Source organism: Bufo gargarizans, chromosome 1 (genome assembly GCF_014858855.1).
Source record: "Bufo gargarizans isolate SCDJY-AF-19 chromosome 1, ASM1485885v1, whole genome shotgun sequence".
NCBI classification, from domain to species: domain Eukaryota; kingdom Metazoa; phylum Chordata; class Amphibia; order Anura; family Bufonidae; genus Bufo; species Bufo gargarizans.
Genome location: NC_058080.1, coordinates 118,066,393 through 118,088,291, shown reverse-complemented (window position 1 = coordinate 118,088,291; position 21,899 = coordinate 118,066,393). Strand labels below are relative to the sequence as shown.

The 21,899-nt window shown below is 40.7% G+C and overlaps 1 protein-coding gene across 2 annotated transcripts in view; it reads right to left on the bottom strand.

Moving 5' to 3' along the window:
- The window catches only part of TENM3 (teneurin transmembrane protein 3), a 1,312,080-nt gene that overhangs the window by 653,636 nt on the left and 636,545 nt on the right, over window positions 1-21,899 (bottom strand). The gene's annotated exons all lie outside the window — the stretch shown is intronic.

The window sequence follows — 21,899 nt, the reverse complement described above, 5'->3', positions numbered from 1 at the left end:
GTGTAGGCCATATCCGGAAGACTGTCCTCGCACTTCAGCCATTCAACTCCCTCCTGCACTTGTAGTGACAGAATGGTCTGCCATTGCACCGCTTGATCCACAAACTTCCAACTCACTGGAATTACACTTTGCATATGCTGGAGCATCTGTATGTGTAGCGTAAAGCAGTGAAGGATTTTGTCATACACCAGACCGCCTCAGCCGGGAGCATGTGTTGTTTTAAGGTCAGGCAGTGACTACAGTGACCATTTAAATTGATCCGTCCTATGTTTCTATATACTAAATGGATGTAAAGTAGGAACTCACTTTCCATGTGATCAGTGACCAGGGTGAACTATTTAACATATCAGTTACTATGTATAAGTGCCATTTAAGCCAAATTTAAGTAAAAAAAAAAATATCAGTGTCTGTAAAAAGTTTTGAAAATTGAACTTGTGGTTGATTTATATAGTAGATCCTATGAACCTACATGTTAAAACTAAATGTGGCAAAGGTTTCATATACCATCTTTTTCGAGAGAGAATTAAGACTTTTTATGCTGTATTGTTTTTGAAACACAAGCACAGTGTACGGTAGAAAAAGAACGTCTAGAGCTTTATAATCTAAGCCGTATTTCTAGAAAGGCTTAAAGCTCCTTAAAATAAGAACGTTCATCTGCTGTGCACAGAGTAGACTGCAGCGATCTGTGGAAGGAGAGGTGCTGTGTCTCCTGATAGACTGTGACATGTTAGCGGTAGGAGCTGAAGGATACTTCTCATCTGCGCGGAATTGTTTGTAACAGTAACATAGACTTGAAAACAACCCGTCTCGGGTCAGTCCAGGGATTTCTATACCCAGTTAAACGATGCTGTATATTACAGTGTCTTTAGCCATGGATACAAGTAATTATCTCTGCTGGATGTGAACATATGAATAACACAATAAAAAATGAGGCTGAAATACAACAGAGACGTTACAGAACTGAAAGCCTATAATTCATTATTAACAAGAGGAAAGCAACATCAAGTTAATTCTTTAATAAACTACTATGTCTTTTTTATTGTACTGCTACATTTACACAGTATGGATGCAAGTAATGGCCTTAGGTTTTTCCCAACTCAGTTTTACATACGTTCAAAATTCTTAACAAATGTGTTTTGCAGTCATTTGTGTGACGTTCACACTTATTTCAGTGGGAATAGGAAACCAACAAGCTTGCTTAATTAAACAATATGGGGAGTCTGCTGGTGGGCTTAGGAAAGCGGCTTTGTTGAAAGCAATTTTCTAGCGTTTTCACTGTCGGAAATTGCCTCGGCACAATACTCCTACCTTCTAGATATGACATCTGTACATAATGATGTCAGTATTTTACATCTCTCACAATATTGCATTAAGAATAATTAAGAATATTTTTTTTTTGCAAACTTGAAAATGATGGTTGCCATATTTTAAAGGAATTCCATCAGTAGACAGACTATGTTCTTTATAATGTGATTTAGCAGATGCTATTGATGGTACCCCTCACTAGAGTTAGGCTGCTTTCACACTGGTGGCAGAAGAAGGATCGGTAGGCTGTTCCGGTGGGGGACCAGGCCTTAAAGGTACCACTAAAAAGCACCAAGGGGCACCACACAGCTCTTTGTAGCATGATTGGTTGGGTTGTCTTGGAGGGGATACCATGTAAGCTAGGTGAGTTAGGTTATAGGCAGATATTTTGACCACGGTCTGAACACAAATCTTTTTTTTACATTCTGGATGTTGGGAAAAGGTCATATTTCTTTTCGATGTGGTATTTGTTCCTACTGCTACAAATATTGGGGAATATTTACCAAATTGGTGTAAAGTAGAACTGGCTTAGTTGCCCATAGCAACCACTCAGATTCCACCTTTCATTTTTCACTCCTTCTTTGGAAAATGAAAGGGGGAATCTCATTGGTTGCTAGGGGGATCTAAGGGCTTGTTCACATCACCATAATGCATTTCGTTATGGCTTTTCCTTATATGGTTATAATGGAAAATAACGGAATCCATTAAGACGGAAAGTCTATGGCCAAGCATAACGGATTCGTCTGGTTTCTGTTATGCTGGACCATGTTATAACGGAAAGCCGTAACGGAATGCCCAACGGTGATGTGAACAAACCCTAAGTAAGTTCTACTTTACACCAGTTTGATAAATCTCTTCCATTGTGTACATACAATCTACAAGCACAGCAAAATGTTACATCATATCCGGCACTTGTTCCAAATGGAACAATTTGTAGAAATCCAAACCAACTGCTTTAAGTACAGATAAGGCTACTTTTCCACTTGCGTTGTTATTTTTCATTATTGATATCTGTCAGGGGATCTCAATACCGATAAAAAACGTTTGGTCCTCATGCATACTGAATGGAAAGAGATCCGTTCAGGATGCATCAGGACGTCTTTCATTCTGGCAGCATTCCATTTTGCGACTAGACACAAAACCACTGCAAGCTGCGTTTTTGTGTCCAGTCATAAAAAACGGATCTGTCATGAATACAATGTATGTCAATGTTGACGGATCCGTTTTTTTTCGGAGCCTAAAAAATTGGATCTGTCACCCACTGACTTTTAATGTATTTAGTGATTGATCCGTTTTTTTCCATTTTGATTTCACACAATCGCATCCTAACAGAATGGATGCATCCTGCAAAATCAAAATTGATCCTTTTAGCAACGCAAGTGTGTAAGTATCTTAAGTTAATTTTCTGAAATTCAATCATCAGATTCAATTTGGCCGAAAAAAATTAAACCCAAATTCAAAATATTCCAATTACAATTAAAAGTTATGTGTGACACTCTGAGGTCCCCGAGGACTGTAACCAACCGCTTTCATGTTTTTTTTTTGCTTGTTTGTACACCAGACAGCAAAGTGACAGTGACTTATATGGCTAGCGGTAAATGGACGGTCGCGTCGGTAACAAACAGCCTGTTTAATAACACTTCACCCTTAGATTTGCTATGCTTTATAAAAAAAAAATTAAAAAATTCCAACAGCATCCCTTTATTGGGGTGGGAAGAGGCTTACTGAAGTTTATGCATAAAGTGGTATCAGAAGAAACAATGGTTCTATTTAAACAAGCAGTCTAAAAATTAACCCTTTTTGGAGAGTATCAACAGGGTATGGTATTAGTTTCAATAATTAATAATCGTCCTGGGAAGGCTGAAGCAATGTTTGTTTTTTTATTACAAAAGCCATAAAAAATGTGTTTTTTGGAAGCAGTTTTAGGTTTGTTATACTGTGCAGGGTAGGCTTTCCAGCAGCAGTAGTACATGGCAGATCCTGGCTGGGATCTTATATATAGCGTCTATGACATGTTCTCTGACATCATAGCTATAGTACCTTGTGATTAGCTGAGGCTGACAGCAACATGCTGGGGAGGGGTCATCTGAGACTTCTTCTTCATCTTCTCATTTTCCCCGATATGTAAATGGTAGATGCTAATTTGATATAGTTTTGTGCAAGGTGAATCCCCAAAATGGCAGATTTGTTAGAAACTGCAGATTTTGGGAAAGTTGTAACACATTCTATTAGTTTTGAATCAATGTGCTGATCTTTAGATTTAACACAATAAACATTATTATTATGTCTATGATCACATTGAGTCTTATTCTTCTGCAACTATCGCTCCAGTAACTTGAGTACATCTTTGCTGTCAATGTTGACATTCAATGTCCTTTCTATAAAACGGATCTATTGTGAACATATAGACAAGCATATAGGCAAGCATTGTAAGGCTCCTGATGCAGCTGTCACTGTAATGAGAAGGAAACTTTACTCCCTTTCTATTTGTATTAATGTAATGGTCATAGATGAATCATCCCCACATTGAAAGTGGAAATTGGCTTTCAAGATAATAAATACTGTAGAATGTGTGCTTTGTTATTAGTACTTACCAGGGCCACTGACTTTCCTATAAATTACTAGATTTATCTCAAAGAATACAAAATTGTGTATAAATATAAAAATGTGCATATGTCCGCTAAAGGAATCCGCACCGTCGTATTTGCAATCACAAAATTTGGCACACAGGTACATCAGGTGTCCGGGAAGGTTTTTCTTCCTGCGTTTGTCTGGGTATCCAGAGACATACTGATGTATTTACCTAGCTTTCATTGCTTATGCCGCATCTCTCCCGTGCCATTACGCTACCCATGTGGGATGGTGTTGCTGTTCAGTGGTGTTAGCATCTGCGGCTTCCCATTCTATAGACCTAGACTCCACTTATGTCTAATCATAGGCATCATAGACTACCGCTCACCTGTTTTGCCACTGAGCCCAAGCTCACCAGTTTTGGACCTGACAACAAAACGGGGCCACTTTTAGTATTTTTCCAGGGCCACTTTAAGTTCCCAGTCCGCCCCTGCTGGAAGGGCACTTTGACACATGTCGTCATAATTACTGCCACATGGCTTTTAGCCACTAGTGTGATTCTAATATGATTGGGCAAAAAATATAGCTGCCATAATATCCAGAGTGATTGTCCTGCTGAGAAATTGTTTTAGGCTGTTTTTGAGTCCAAGACAGAAGTGGATTGGAAAACAATATGTGCATCTCCTTCTTGCTGGAACCATTTCTGGCTTGGGCTCAAAACTACTTCAAACCTGCACATCCAATTACATTGAGAACTGTAGGTGTGTTTTCAGCCTGCCTACATATAAAAGTATGCTAATATAGGACATAATAATAATATATAACGCTTTCTGCACAGTGAAATGAATGTCCTCTCTCTTGTTTCGCTGCATATTGGTGATACATGTGGCTTTCATTGCACAGGATGAGTCATTCATATAGCATTGGCAGCAGAAAGAGCTGACAAATAATCATTGGTTTATATGAAGTCATTTTTTTTAGTAGACGTGACCTTTAAAGCCAAACATTTCTTCTGAAGATCCGGTGAAATAGGCAGACTGTACGCATTAATGTTTAGTAAGCAGCAACAAAACACTCCAATAAGTGATATCTCAGCGCCTAGCATGCTATTTACTACTAATTGGAGGAAGGTCCCTCCCATTCCTCATTGCTGGGATTTATGTGTTCAATTCGCACTACCTAGGTGACAAAGTAACACGTTTAGATGAAAGCGGCACACTCCAGTGATAAATCAGCAATCAATAATTTGATTGCAGCTAATCATCCTTGCCATCTCCAAGAACAAAGATTGCTGCATCCATCTTTTATTAGGAAGTTTAGGAAATGCAGTTCTTGTCACGATGGATTAACTGTTTCCAGTGCTGCCTATTTTATGATATGTCAGATGTCTGATATTACATGTCTAAGCAATTCTTCAATTTCTCTTACTGGGCTGCCATCAAGAAGATGAATCAAGCTGAACACTTACCCTGGAAGTAAGTGGGCCCCATAAACAGCTCTCATCATAGTTTGACAGTAGTCTTCTTCTCATAGGGTTACCCTATGCATGTAACTCAAGGGTTAATGGAATTTATTCTCTATAGACAATAATAATGAGCTGCAAAGGGAAGACCAAAATGTCTCACATTGTCAACTCTTTGATGTCCATAATAGGATCAGCTGATACACATTTTTTTTATTGAGCATCCATTAGTGGCTATATTTTGTACAATCTGTCCTTAACCCGACTAACCTCAGTTCCATTTCCTGCTATTTAGGGGTTAATTTCCTATAGAAGACAATATCAAAAAGTGAATTGGCGATCTAACGTCAAAAAAAGAGTTGTTTGTTTCTACTGTGGACAAGGACCGTGTGGAAGAATGGTGTGGAAAAACCTCTTAATGGAGGACCCCCTTATTTAATAATGCAATGATATATTTCCTTTACATGTAGAGGTGACAGCTGTCCCACCTACCTATTGGACCCCTAGGCATCTGCACATATGGTATTGCTATCTCACAGACTTGCATATGTTCTTGCTCATAATAAGGTCTCATGTTGCTGAAAAAGCAAGAAAACTGAAAAACATAATGCACAGCCAATCCACCTGCAGGTTTTGGTATATTTGCTTGCCTTCATTTTTAATCTGACACTTAACTATTATGTTTTTAGGCGCCATAGTAGACATTTTTTAACTCCTGCCAATGCTCAGTGGTTTTAAAGCTTCATGGGACCTGGAAAGGATTACAATATTTTTTTCAGAAAGCGACTTTAGTTTTCTCAACAGTGAGCGACCTGTGGACTTACAATTCGCATGCAAAAATCTTCAGCTAAATGTCAGTGCCCTGAATTATCAGCCAGTGAAAAATACCCAGCAATATAAAATGTGTCAGGAGAGCATATGCTTGTATTCTACACAGATGTAGACAATCCTGTTCCTCTGCAAGATGTTTAAAGAAGGACTAAAACTGAAAATTCAGAAAAGTCACCTTCTGCCGATGCTCAGAATGTAGAATTCTGCAGGATTATCTAATATCTGGCATGGGGAAGCACTTACTAATACAGAATGGGGTGACTTGTTGTAGTCTACAATCAGAACTTGAGATGGTCAAGATCAATATCTAGTAGGTTAGAGGTAATAAGAGCTTCTCACTACATTATTATTAGAGATGAGCAAAGTTCTGAAAAATTCATTTCAGCTACTCTTGCAAATTTCACAAAGAAATTTGATTTGTGACGAATGACTTCATCGCAAAGAACATTTCTTTGTATGTAGCAGGCTCAATGACAGGGAATGGCGATCATTGAACCCCTCAGATGACATTTGTTTTCTTCAATCAAGATGGCCAAGATGGCCTTTTCGTGTGCAAATGGATGAGGTGAATATGTATTTCTTTTTTAATCAAATAATTGATTGTCACCGCAAAGCACGAGGAAATTCGGCTTCACAGTGAATCTAATTTTTCCTGAAATTCAGATGGAAGTCAATTCTTTTGACTTTGATTCAGTCAACACAATTTATTATTATGTGGGGTCGTGACTGAAGGGATCAAAAGATTATGATTCTTCTCTTTTACCTTTGAAACAGTTGGAGTCACTCATTACTTTTGGTTGGACAAGTGGCTTAAGGCTTCCTTGTTTGTACTAAGAAATGCATAGGGCAGATTTCCTCAAAAATATACAAAAATTCTGATGCAAATGACACATTTATTAATATTTTTTTAGACTTTTACTTTGTGCCAAACTGAACAAGGTGCATGGCTTAGCACCAAAGAGAATGTGGGCTTCTTGTGTCAAAGTGCCTCAAAATTTTGGCACCAAACTTTGGTACACAAAAAGCCAATGAATAGGTAGTATAAAGTTATCTAAAGATACACCAAATTTATCATCCAGTATTAGACACTTTAAAAGGGCTAAGTCATCAATATCATAGGATAGGGAATCAATGACACATTGAGAGAAGCCTAAGTCCCAGAACCCCCTCCAATCAGCTGTTTTGGGCAGCTGAGGGACTCACCAAAGCTCTGGTGAGCGTGGCAGCCTCCCGAGTGCTTACCAATCACGGCACCATAAATAGTAAAGTGTCTGAGCTTGGTATTGCAGCTCAGCCAGATTGACTTGAATTGGGCTGAGCTGCAACTAGGCCATTTGACTGATGTACAGTGATGTCACATGGTCTAAGAAGTGGCTGCAGCACCCAAGGAGTGCCGAGACTCTTCTAACAGCTAACCATTGGTTGTCATGGGAGGATAAGTCATTGCTATTAATTCCCTGACAACTCCTTTAATACATTTTCCAATCATTTAGTCAAGGGATATGCTGTCTAGATATTAGGCAGAATTAGTAGATCTGTTCCATAATCTTTCTGTCATCTGTAAGTTTGGGAGGTTGTGTTGCATTCATAACCCTTACATGCTTGCAATACTCGCTCAAAATCTGCAGCATTGCTTGTCTGTGGGACATTCTGAAAGTCAGCATCAAACCAATCATTTTATATTAAGTAAAGTACAATCTCACTGTATAAAGAATAAAAATGTAAACTATTTGAGATTCAAAAGTCAAAAAACACTTAGTGAAGAGTTACAGTACCTAGTATGGGGTTGTGTGGTGTTCAAAGTGTATAACTATGTGCAGATCCACCTAATGAATTGGTGGCTGATAGACATATATTCTCTTCAGTCACTCTTCCCATAGGCAGGTCTCTGCATAGAAATCCTATTTACACTGTAGAAAAGCTATTAGAAATAGTTATTTGCCCTATATGTCAGAGAGGAAGCTGAGCTGAGAAGACTCCTTCTGCAGGAGGAATATAATGAACTACATTATCAGCTGCCAGAAGAAGAAGGAGACTGATTCAGCCCGAAATCTACCCAACACAGATTAGCAGCAGCACCATAGGGACACATAGAGGCAAAGACAATTGTAAACATGTTGTCTTATATTGTAAATTAGTTTAAAACAGACAAAGAGCAGACCAGGTAGTCAGAACAATTACTGCAAATCCAACCATTGGCAGATATCACAATGTGGTTATTTTAGTCAATGGCTTTACCCTGGGCATTAAGCCATTTATTCATATTATAAAGCTGTCTGCTTTTGCTTGAGTATATAGAAAATCACCCCCTCCAACGAGACAAAATGTAGCCTATTATCTCAGTAAAAACTCTTAGTTATTATAAGCTAGTCACTCCTTTCATTAGTTCTGGGATAAGCTATGACTAGTGATTTTCAAGCCTTTCATTTGCCAGAGGCATAGTTTGGAGCTCCTGGGCCCTTGTCCATAAGCTATACTGCCTAATCACCAATTACACAATGCAGCATTATACTATATTCATAACGTCCTACTGCATAGAAACTATATAATCTGAATACATATATTACTTGGAAAGTCATCTAACTTATTCTACATCAATGAGCAATTATCATTACATTTCATGGTGTCCCTACACTGCCCACTTGCAGGGAAACCTGTGGGACCCCAGGTATAGGGCACAAGTATGGAGGTTACTCTGCTGTCATTAGCACTGTGACATGCTGCGCCTAGGCTTAACGACAGCTGGTGAGCTGGTGGCCTAAACCTTCTCCTTAAGATACCGTCACGGGGGTATAGTTTTTCTATGAAGTTACGGACAAAGCACTTCAAGCTCTCACTGGTCTGTGTTGTACTGAAGGAACTTGTCTTTGGCACTTACGTTCATTTTAGCCTTTAAAAATATATCCTTGTACTATGAAACTGACACCATTCACTGCACGTTGGCACAAAGAGAATCCGAGCAATCTGACATAGCTGACTAAATTATTTCTCTAGAAAAACCCCTGTGCAAGCATTTGTAGTGATATTCTCCAACCACATATATGCAAGCCCTCAGTTGCTCTTGGAACAAAAAGAAAAAAAAAAAAGAAAAGAAAAGGTTTAAAAAAATGTAATTAACTGCAACAATCCCGGTAATGGTATTGGCGCTCCTAACTCTTGAACTTTACATGTTCCCTATACCTCTTGGAAAGAAGTATGGCATACATTTCTCAGTCTATTCTCCTAAAACAGATTATAAACTAACTTATAAATAGTTAAATACGTTCTCTGAATGAGCCCTAGCGGAAGCCGGTCTGCTAAGTTGGTTATCTAGAAATCAAAGTGCTGTTTGTGACAGAAGCACAGAATGTGGCAGGGTCCCAAAGGACGCATCATGTAAACTTGGGTTGCCGCAGATACACACTTCAGTATGCCGTTTTCTGTACATCAAGTGACCCGTGAACAGCAATGAAGTGTAAGGGTTGCAATTCCTCTCACCTACTCTTTTAACTGGAAGATGGATAAGAAAAAGATACGGCTTAAAATCGAATAGACGCCTGCACGGTTTCGATAATTTTAAGGAAAAAACACCAAGGTCATAGACAGTGAGATGAATGTCCTCTCGTTTTTCCAGTCTCCAAACTGAATCATCATCTGTAACCTTATTCTCTATTCATAGCTTTCATTTTAAGCAAACTTTTTTTTATTTGATTTTAGAATAAAGTTGTCTGACAACTAAAGGAAACACGGGCAGATTTGATGCAGTCAGGCATGTAAAACATACTGGAGCAAATATTGAAAGCTTTATTTATCTGCAGGATTCTCACTCCTATTTCCATATGTTTTGGTTTTAGCACATGAATGCTTTTATAAATGGAAACCAGGAGGGGGGAAAAAAATGTACATTGTTCTGGGTCATTGAGAACTCCGGCAATCATAGAACTTAGCTAGATAAGATGTGAAACGGGAATGTAGGATTCATGTTTAATGTATTCCACTGCGAGCAAGCAAGCTATGTGTGCAAAGTAAGCATATTTGTCCATGATCTTCTTGAGGGCCATCTCGGAATAAAACTAACGAAGGAACGAAAAAAAAAAAATCTTCATGTACCTTGTGGCTTTTTACAGGCAATGGTAACAATCGCAAATATAGTTGCATCCACTGAGCTGATAATAGCAAAGAGATTGTGGAAGAATTATGACTATAGCCTGGGATGCTAAGTCTTTTGAAGACAAAATTATTATCATTTTCTATTCTGTAGTCACCTTGAGAAACAAGCAAGTGCCTGCAAACAGCAAGGAGGAACTAATTATCTATGGCAAGGCTCTAGGCAACTACTGAGCTCAAATATTGAAGGCGACAGCTGGTTGGATGCTCGAAAATATTGCAACAGGGTATCAAAGATCCATTAGAAGCTCCAGAAGACAAATATTGTTCTTTTTTTGTGGAGCTATGTTTAAGGCTGATACACTTCAATTATCACTGATGCACTCAGGGAAGCAAACCTAAAAATGCAAATGTCCTAAATTGAAATCTGCCTCACTCCAGTTACAATGCCAATGGATCTGCAAGCTCCACAGCTGGTAGCTGGCACAGAAATATTGTAACAAGCAATGTTGCTGGACATGTGGCTGTGTTCTACCATTTCAAAATTAAAGATGGGATCTATTAGATGAAGAGGATGGCTCAAAAGACACTAATTGTGTAGTTCACAGGTTCAAGACATTGCTCTCAGCACTCTACGGCTAAATTGGTTGACGGTACGATAAGCAGTCTGTCTGAACACAGGTAACTGCTCACCTAACTGATTAGGGGCACATAGCAATATTGAAGTGTAACAAGGTCTATTAAACGTTGCGGGTATACAGATAAAAGGGGACATTTATCAAGACCGGTGTAGATTCGGCACTTCCTCCCATGGGCCATGCAACTAAAATTGGCATACTCTTAGCTGCTGTAGATTTCTATCTATATTCATGCCAGAAAACCGGCATGAATGAAGATAACTGTCCTGACCTTGCTGGCCACATCCCTACGTGTTCTCCGCACGCCCCATTACTCAACACTTCAGAAAAGTGGAGAGAATGAGTAAAATACATAAGCTATGCCTCAAAAATGCCATGCAACATAAATGGCAACTTTTAACACCACTATAATGAAGTAAATAGCATAATCCCCAGAAGTGCTTGAGTTTGAAAGCAGTGGACAGTGAACAATCCCTTTAAGCAATGATGGCATATCATAAGAGAAGCCCGTGCAGCTGCTATGGAACCCATGGAAGGAAGCACTGTAGCTCACCTAAGCCATCTTATTCGTCATCGGAGGTGTACCCCAAAATGGGTCTTCTCTTCTCCTCACCTCATACAATGCAACATTAACAAATAAATGAGGGAGGGGGTGGAGTATCAAACTAAGGATCATATCATTCTCTTCTGCAAGGAATTGGAAGGTAAAAGAAGAAATGTCCGATTGTCCCATCCCAAGATAGCAGTGTGTCTGCAGTGCTAGGTTAACCAGAAAATAGAAGGTCCTCCATTTTGATAGAATATAGCCTACCACCATCTATATGAAAGAAACTGATTTTTAGAAAGGAAGGATATATCATGGCAGTAAATACATCCAGACATAGAGGCTTGATGCCACCTGGGTCAAGGGTGCTGGCATTCATCAGTGGTAATAAGCTCTGACTCCAGGGAGATTAGAATAATGACAGGGACTACAGCCCTCATCATTCCCACAAAGTTTGCAGTATAATTGAATCTTAAGGATAACTTATAATTTGCATTATATAATGAAGGAAAGAAGAAGAACTTGTACTGATTAGGACTTGTAAAACTAGTGAATGGGCTAAGTTTGATTGAAGACAAGAGGAGTTCTCATATTACACCACTATGGGGCACAAAATATGTTACATTCTGTAAAATGGTGACACATCGGACTCAGTATTCAAATATGTACAATACAAACAATAGCAACGACACATATGCCTGTAAGTTCTGGATAACACGTGTTTCATATAGCTCTATAAACTTAAATCTATATTATTATATTAAAGGGGTTATCCAGGAATAATGATAACCTATCCTTAGAATATGCAGGAGTAGAATAATGATGACTTATCCTCAGGATATCATGAGTAGAATAATGATGACCTATCCTCAGGATATCCAGGAGTAGAATAAGGATGACGGATCCTCCGGATATCCAGGAGTAGAATAAGGATGACCGATCCTCCAGATATCCAGGAGTAGAATAAGGATGACCTATCCATAGGATATCCAGGAGTAGAATAATGATGACCTATCCTCAGGATATCCAGTAGTAGAATAAGGATGACCTATCCTCAGGATATCCAGGAGTAGAATAAGGATGACCTATCCTCAGGATATCCAGGAGTAGAATAAGGATGACCTATCCTTAGGATATCCAGGAGTAGAATAATGATGACCTATCCTCAGGATATCCAGGAGTAGAATAATGATGACTAGGGTTGAGCGAACCCAAACTGCAAAGTTTGGGTTCGTACCGAACTTCGCGAGTTCGGCTACCCGGACCTGAACCCAGACTCTTTCACTGAAGTTGGGGTTCGGTGTTTGGGTAAATTTTATTGTTTTCAGTTATAACATGGTTATAACAGAAAATAATAGCATTCTTAAGACATAATGCTAAATAAAATGGCCATGGAGGGGTTAAAAATAATAAAAAAAACTCACGTCATTCACTTGATTGCACAGCCTTGATCGCGCAAGTCTTCTTTCTTCAGGACCTGTGATTATATCACCGTGCTCACCACGTGGTGAGCGCGGTGACGTAATCACAGGTCCTTTCGCAGGTCCTGAAGAAAGAAGAACTGCGCAATTAAGGCTGCACAATCAAGTGGATGAGGTGATTTATTTATTTTTTTTTAACCCCTCCATGGCCATTTTATTTAGCATTCTGTCTAAAATAATAAAATGAAGTCCGGGTCCCCATTGACTTTAATATCCCGAACCCCGTGAGGAGCTGATCAGTGGGGGTGCCAGGAGTTGGGTCCCACCAATCAGATATTGATTACCTATCCTGAGGATATATCATCAATATCTGATTGGTGGGGTCCAACTCTTGAGGATAGGGCATCAATATCTTACTTCGGGAAAACCCCTTTAGATGATACTGTACTAGAAGCTGTGTTTGTCTTTTGGCATTCATTGCAATATCCCTCTGTGTTGTCTATGGTTTTAGATAAGATTGCAGGTGAATTATATTTCTTGGCCTTCAAGGGTTAAATGACCGTTTCAGCACACAGTACATTACTGGAGTATATAAGAACATTAATGAAGGGCTGTTGTTATTTGTGTACATCTGGAATTTGCAGGCAAGTGGTTGTAGAGTAACACAAGTAAATGAAAATCTCTAGCGGCTGCTGATCAGAAGAAATGGCTCCTTGACTTGGTGATTAATCAGACGGTGGAATTTGCATCCAGACCTTGAAATCAGTAACAGAATGTAAAGTTATATTGAACCATTTAATTGATGAAAGACAAATGTATGGCACTGTACAACCTTGCCCTTGGCAGCCTCAGTTAGCAAACTGGTATCAACACAAAGGTATGATTTGAAGACGGGTACCATCTTCTAGTGCTCAATAAACATATTGAGGATGTATACATAAAACAATAAACCTTTTTCTATGTGTGAATAGAAGCTAAGAGGACGGAGATGCAGGATTGTCATCCACTGGCTGTGCTTGGAAGGCTCCATTATGAATTTTCTTTTTACGCAGAATTTTTTGAATAGTGACAGATATTGTCTGTAGACATCAACGAGCTGGAAACCATAGAAACCAATTAGCAGCTAGCCTTGATCTATACATTTTAAGAACAAAAGGGAATTTTCACTTAATGTATGAAAATAATTTTGATTTGTAGGTAGAATGCAGAAATATCGATGCAGTGCAATGCTGGGTTTACCTTCCTTTGTGAGAGGTGCAATTTCCGCAAGGAGGTTAGATCTTGTCCCAGTTTTTCATGAATTTACCCCAGTTTCCAAACTGAGTCCATCGACTTGCTTGGTTGTGCAAGCATTAAAAAATTAGACAGATGATGAATCTGTTTTCATGTTGTGTGCCATGCTAATACGGTACTGATGCAACAATGTGGTGCCCATATGTAAGCTGCAATACTGAGCCACTGCTAGTCCACCTGCCCCAGCCAACAGAGACTGGATAAAGCAAGTGGGCACCTCCAGACTAATGGGTTATGTCTAGCTCTACACCAGTACAAATAAAGCTCCACATATTCACAGTAAATTTGAGTTGTGTCTAATTGTTAAAAATCCTATTCAGTTGGGTTCTTAATAATATATTTTTTTATATTAAGAATTATATTTTAATATTAAAGGGTATTTCAAGCGGGACATTTATGAAATTTCCATATAGACCTGATCTTATATGCAGAATGTGGACCTGTCTCACAGCAGCCGTGAATAAAGAGCTGGCTGCGCATGTGCGGATATCTCCATTCTCTTTGAATATAATTTTTGCTAATCCTGTGGATATGCCATAAATGTCAAGGTGAGAATACCCCTTTAAGGCTCCTTCATTTCTCCTAGAGATGGATATGCATCGGATGGAGTGTGTATGTCAGCACATGGAGGCTGTACTGAGCTTTATAGCCTTTATGCACATTGCTTTTCCATATACACAAGCCATTAAATGAAGCCATGAGGATAGGTTCACATATGCAGGAAGCAACTCTGGTAGTGTGTGTTCCAGCAAAGGAACAAACTACTGGAGTTTATCCCATCCAGCAAAGTTAGATACTGCTGCACACTGCCGGATCTCCCCCATTGACTATAATGGAATCCAACAGGGATCGGCCTGCTTCAGTCATAAATGCCGCCTTTCAGCCAACAGAAGTATTGGTCCTGCTGAAGCTCAGCATTTATGCCAGAAAGCAGCCGGATCCCAGTCAGATCCCATTATATGTTAAAGGGGTTGTCCGGGTTCAGCGCTGAACACGGACATACCAACATTTTCAACGAGGCAGCCTCCCTGATGTTAGCATCGGAGCATCTCATGCTCCGATGCGCTCCCTTGCCCTGAACTAGATTGCGCAGGGCAAGGGCTCTTTTGTTTACAATAACACACTGCCGGGCAGAGGCTTCCACCCTGCAGTGTGTTCAATAACGTCACCGGCTCAGATTTTACTGGCTACGGCAGCGCTAAAGCCCGCCCATCAGTGATGCCACCGGGCTTCCTGGCAGCCCCATGAAGAGCCTGGTTCGTCACCTGAACTCCTGAAAATGCCTTTGCCCTGCGCTATTTAGAGCAGGGCAAAGGAGAGCATCGGAGCATGAACTGCTCCGAAGCCAAGTCAGGGGGCTGCCTGGGTAAAAACTGAGATATGTCCGGGTTCAGCTCTGAACCCGGACAACCCCTTAACTATGCTGGATACTGTAAATTCCAGTAGTCTGTTGCTCTGCCGGACCACAGACTACTGGAGTTGGTTGCCATATATGTGAACTTACCCTTCCAGTCTTCCATATTATCTTTACAAAACTGGTGAATTGCATGTATGTCTAGATCTGAAAACATATGAGAGACAGGAAACGGCAATATCAATGAACAGATTTGCCATTCAGTAATTTAAGGGATCTGGGTGACAACCACTGTCTAGATGTGATAGTAGTCATACTGTCATCCAGATTTTTTTTAAAGAGATATGTCTAAACAAAAAGAGGTTATTCCATGAATAATGTAAATTATGAAAACCATACATAATCTAGTACATGAGGATCTCTTTCTAACAAAGCCCTGTACCTTATATGGATCCAGAGATCTCACCATTCATTACACCAATTGTTGAAGGATGGAACTGAGAATGTGCTTCCATCTCAGTAAGCAGGACAGATAAATTAGAAAAGAATAAACAGCGGGTGGCGCTATGCAGATGCATTTCATTGAATAACTCAATGCCTAGAATACATCTTTAATTACATGCAACCCTAAAAGAAGTCAGGCCCAGGTGCTGGTTTGAAAACTGTAGAATATTTTTCATGGGACAACACCGTTAAAAGAGTTTTTACCTTAACATAATGCCTCTTCCTATGAGACTTCCCCTTTACCAACTTGGCAGAAGCCGACAACCCAAGGACTTACACATACTGGGTTTTTTGTATTATTTTTTTTTTTGCGGGAGTCGCTATTTAATTGCTATTATTTATTTTTACCCGATTTCCTATATTGTAACAATTTAGGACAAACCCTACAACCGATATGCCTGTTTATTCACAACATGTATGAAATGTGTGGCTCATTTCCTCTGTACCATATCACATTACCGCAGCTTTAATTGCTAAAAATAACAGAGAAAACAAGGCTAATTAAAAACCTCATCATCTGTTCCTGGCATTATTATATTTTTGCTGCACAGACCCCCCTCACTCCTGATTGCAAAGCCTGTTTTCCACTTTTAATATGAAACCTGTCCTCACTATTCTTTTCCTGACATGGTTTCGATTCGGGAGCGTTTTGAGGTCCCACAAAATCCTAGGGGGGTTTCTTAAATTGGTTTCCTGGGACTTGTTTTCCTACACAGTGGTGCCCTAATTTACACTTCATAATTTGCAGCACCGCATGTGAGGCATCTTGATCAGCCCGAACAAGAAAATCCGAACCGTAATTAATTTCCAAGGCAGCGGGGACTTGGTTATGAAGTTTGCAAGGAGGAACAACAGAGAAAGATGAAGTCAAGTGACAGCAGGTTAATGTGGCTGCACTTTTTCTGCCTCCTTTACCTTGACAAAAGGAAAGAAGAATTATTTTTTTTTAGATGTCAGTGCATTTTGTGATTTTAAGAAGCTTGTTTAACTATTCGCTCTAAATTTCGAGCTGCAGCCAAATGTGACAATCTCAGCTTATAACAAGTATAATGTGCCAGCTCTATTTTACCGAGACAGACAACAGCTGTTTGAACTGGTTATATTTCTGTCACCGCATACAGGGAGCAGAAAACATACACAGCTCACATATATTTTCCGAAGGATTAGAGTTGTCTGGATTCTCCCCAAACTTACAAATATGGCCTGTCATATTACACAATCCACACCTGCCAGCAAAGCACTTCTGGCCAGCAAAGAGATTGACGTCTGTCGTGTACCCCAGGCCTGATGTGTGCTGCAGACTGCTTGCATCTACTCTATATGTGTATGTGCATCCAGATACCCAGGTTTTACCTACTTTACAGCACAGATAACTGACTATATATTGAAACAGATTTAAATATCGATGATTTATCCTCAGGAGAGGTAATTAATATCTGAGGAGCCATGACTCCCAGGAACCCCATTGATCAGTTGCTTTAAAAAGGACTGCAGGTGCGTCAGCCCCTTCATATTATACCAAGCACAGTGCCGTACATTGTATAGTGTCTGTGCCTGGTACTACAGCTCAGCTCCATTTACATGAATGGGAGTGAGCTGCAGAAAGACTATGGAGGGGGGGGTCATTTATTATACTGAAATACACCTATATTAGACATATTTCAGGCTCAGATGGTGGCGCAACGGTTAGTTGGACCACTATCAGCGACTTCTCCCAGCTCACGCCAGGTCTAAAACTGTTGGCGTGGCATAGGCAGGGAAGTTGATGGGCTTGCAGGACCGTATCATTTACCATTTTCTATGCCTGTTTCAGGTGTAGAAAAAGGTTTAAATGTAAGACGGCAAGGAAGCTGTCTTACATTTAGAACTGGTGCTGGATGCGCTGAAGTTAATGAGAGTCTTGCGCCTCTTCATAACTTTGGTTGTTCCTCCACTAGCACAAGGGTTTATTAAGACCAGTGTCTAAAATGCCGGTCTTAATAAATGTGCCCCAATGTGACTCTGTCACGCCTTGCCCTGTGAATGTGCGGAGGTCTGTCAGACTGGCTGCACATGTCTGACTCCTCTCTTTGTTTTGGTTTGGGTTTGAGCTGGATCCACCTTCCCTCAGGTGTACTGGGTTGATTGTTAGCGAGGCTATTTATTCCTCCTTCTCCCAGTGGCCTGTGCAGGTTATAGTTCATTCCTGTAGGCTTTGGATGTGTTGTGGATTGTCAGCTCCAGCTCAGCTCAAGATAAGTTCTCTCTGTTGCTTCCCTTGGTGTCTTTTATCTAGGCCTCTAGGGAGATGCTTGCTTCCTCCTGTTTGAAGAAGCAGTTCACCTCTTCCCTTTTTTCTACTGCTAAGGGTTTTCTCAGGGTGTATAGACTTATGCACAAGGGCATGTGCATATCCACCATTAGGGTATGCACATGTGCACAGCAGTATAGGGGAAGCCTTAGGGATCGATAGGAGGTGACCCTTTTCTCCCTAGCTTTTGGGCCTAGTCAATTGTTCTGTTTGTTTTCCCTGTGTTTCGTTATTTCCCTGCTTACCTACCTACCGTGACAGACTGATAAACGTGACTTTACAGGCAGAGGAAGAGGCCGCAGCACTCACCAGAGTAAACACAGCCCCTTCCAACAGCTGATCAGTAGGGGTTCCATGAGTCAGAGACCCAGGCCGTCTTTAATATTGATTGGACCCTGGGCAAGAATTTACTTGGGCCCCCTGGATCCCGCCTTCACACACCCTAGCATGCAATCATGCCCTCCACCACAACATACAGTGAATGGGTCTGCATCCGAGCCGCCAAAATGGCAGCTCGGATGCGGACCCAAACAACGGCCGTGTGCATGAGGCCTAAGCACATGCAGTCTCAGGAGTGGTCCACACCCCTGCCTTGCAGCCTCACAGGAGTACAGGACCAGTATCTGCAAATGTATGTATGGCATAATTGGGATGCACATCACACATGACATGACACAGGTCTTTACCAGGCTTCAGGCCAGCAGACACATTATTATTGCCACATGTGTCACATGCCACTACTGACTGTACAGCCGTTCAGAGTTCAGACAGTTCACAGTTCCACTTCCTTCAGAAAAGCGAGCCTGCCGTGCACTCCAGCGACTTACAGATAGAGGCAGTGGCGTTGTTATGGCTGGTGTCACCCTTTTCTCAGGGGGGCCCTCATGGTGTGGTGTGGAATTCTAATTTTTACTAAGGAATATAGTTTAACCATGTATGTGCAAAAGAGAAAATAAGAAATCAGCTCCAATCAGATATCTGCACATAGACCAAGACTCTTGGTCTACGTGCAGATATCTGATTGGAGCTGACTTAGTGACTTCTTATTTTCTCTTTTGCACATAAATGGTTAAACTATATTCCTTAGTAAAAATTACCAGTCCAGTCCACACCATGAGGGCCCCCCTGAGAAAAGATTAGTAAATGTGTCCGGTGGTAGCCCCAGCCCCCAGGCCACAGTTCAGCAGCAGACAGAGAGAACCCAACCCAACCCCTTATGTCTCCTGGGGCCGTCTGTCTCTATAATAATCCCCCACTAATTTATGAACGGATCTGGGGTTAATTATTAATTCGGTGACCTGGTCGGTCTAAATTTCTAATATAAAATAAAGCTTTTTGCTTTACCTACCGAGTCCTCCCCTCCTGGCATGGCAGTGGCAGGTCTGGTCTGGCTATGTAAGGTAAGGTGAGTGAGTCACTGGTAGTCTAGTCACATGAGGCCGTGACTCACCACCCAATCCCTTTAGCTCCGGACTGGAGGCGGAGACTTAGTCCCTGCTGCTGGCTGCTCCTGGGGGCCCAAGGGAGCTCAGTTTCCAGACTCCCGACTTGCGACTCCCATCCATTCACTAATTTTATGCAGCAGGCAGCAGCGCAGCAGTCTTCAGAACAACTTACAACTGCGCTGCTTAGTTGGCAAGCATGTCGACGCCCCGCCGTCACGTGGTAAGGGGGGGGTGACGGCGGGGCGCCGACGTGCTTGCCAACTAAGCAGCGCAGTTGTAAGTTGTTCTGAAGACTGCTGCGCTGCTGCATAAAATAAGTGAATGGATGGGAGTCGGGACTCGGGAAACGGAGCTCCCTTGGGCTCCCAGGAGCAACTGGGCCCGGGGCACCTGCCCCTTTTGCCCTGCGGCAAAGATGGCCCTGCAGAGACCACAAATTGGATATTGATAATCTATCCTGAGGATAGTCCATCAATATTTAACTTTTGTAAGGCTCTTTTAAGTTTTATTTACACAATAAACAAATACTGATTATTTACATTTTTTATATTTGCCCATTAAAAATGTATGCTCATTTTAGAGATTGATGCCATATCCACATGTCTCTGACCCTCCTAGTGAGCATGAAGAGGGGGCCCCGCATGTAGAAAACCCTCTGAATTCAGTTTTCTCTCTTGTCAGCAGTTCCTGTGACTCCCATAGAAGTGAATGTAGAGAGAAGTGCTCATGTGCACCCTCCACCTGGATATGGTAACTAGCAGGATTCTCTTCTGTGGAGATAGCTGATGGTCCCGGAGCTGGGACCTGCCTCTACTATCCTGTTTAAGATGAAAATAACCTTTTTAAAATGTATGTTTACACAAAACAGAACAACAAACTTCCATGCATGGATGAAGTGGACCCACTCATGATTAACCCCTGTAAGTCTTTATGTGTGTCACAGGTGCCTTGAACAGCGTTTAATGCGGCATCTGAGTGGTTAAATGATGAGGGGTGCGCCATTCGTAATGAAGTAATTTGTAATGAATCAAACTTCTTGTTTAAGTGCGGCGAAGTAGCCAAATCAAATTTTTCAAAACATCTCATCTCTAATTTCAACCAAACGAATCCTTCATTGGGAAAATTTAACAATCAATAATCTGTTTAACTGACAGATCAACATTGTCTGGAAAGAATATAGTCATGTCAAAAGTTTAAAGCAAATGGTCACTAATACCTAACATTATGTTAGTAGTTACACAAGCAATTGTTCTGTAAAAGAACGGTTCACATTGACCCAGTGTTATTGGAGATGTATGGCCAATGACTGTATGGCTAACACAGACCATGGTATGAATGGCTGCGTTGGCTCGGCAATCACTCACCAGACGATCATTGGTTCAATGGTTGTTCAACCATCAACCTACTTCCACCTATACAATTAAGGCCTCTTCCACACGAGTGATACAGATTGTGTCAGGATCTGTTCAGGGGAAAAAACCTGATGGTTTTGCATGCAAGTTGAATCAGTTTTTTCTATGATTATGTTCAGTTTTTTTCATCTGTATTATATATGGATTGCATGTGTTTTGACACTCATGAAGAAAAACTAAAGAATCAATCCACATCTAATAGCAACCATCTGTGAAAAACACATTGCATCTGGAATGAAAATACACCAGCCTTGCTCACTTCTATGAAGCAAAAGCTGGATGAAAAACACACAATATAGAACATTTTTTTATTTTTCCTGAACGCATAGATGATGCGTGAAAAACAACATTCGTGAACATACCCATTGAAACAAATGGCTCAGGATTCAGTCCGGATGCCATGCGTTCACAACACACATCGCATCCGAAAGGAAAACGTGATTAGGTGAAAGAGCTTTAGGAGGGGTGTATCAAGTAGTGTCTCATTTTAATGATGCTTTCAATTTCTTAAAATACGTTTTCCAGACACTACCAGACATAACTGGTGAGGCTCTACCTAGGATCTAATGTAGCCTTAAGTTCTTATATGGTATTACTACGTTCAGGCAAGTCTTACTGCACAGGATGGAAGAAGAAATAAAAAGTCAATAGTACGATAGTCATTGCAGTATTCATAAGTCGGTACTCTGGTAGTGGTGGATAGGGGTGCTCGCGTCTAGGAGAGACCTCCGTATTTATGTGAA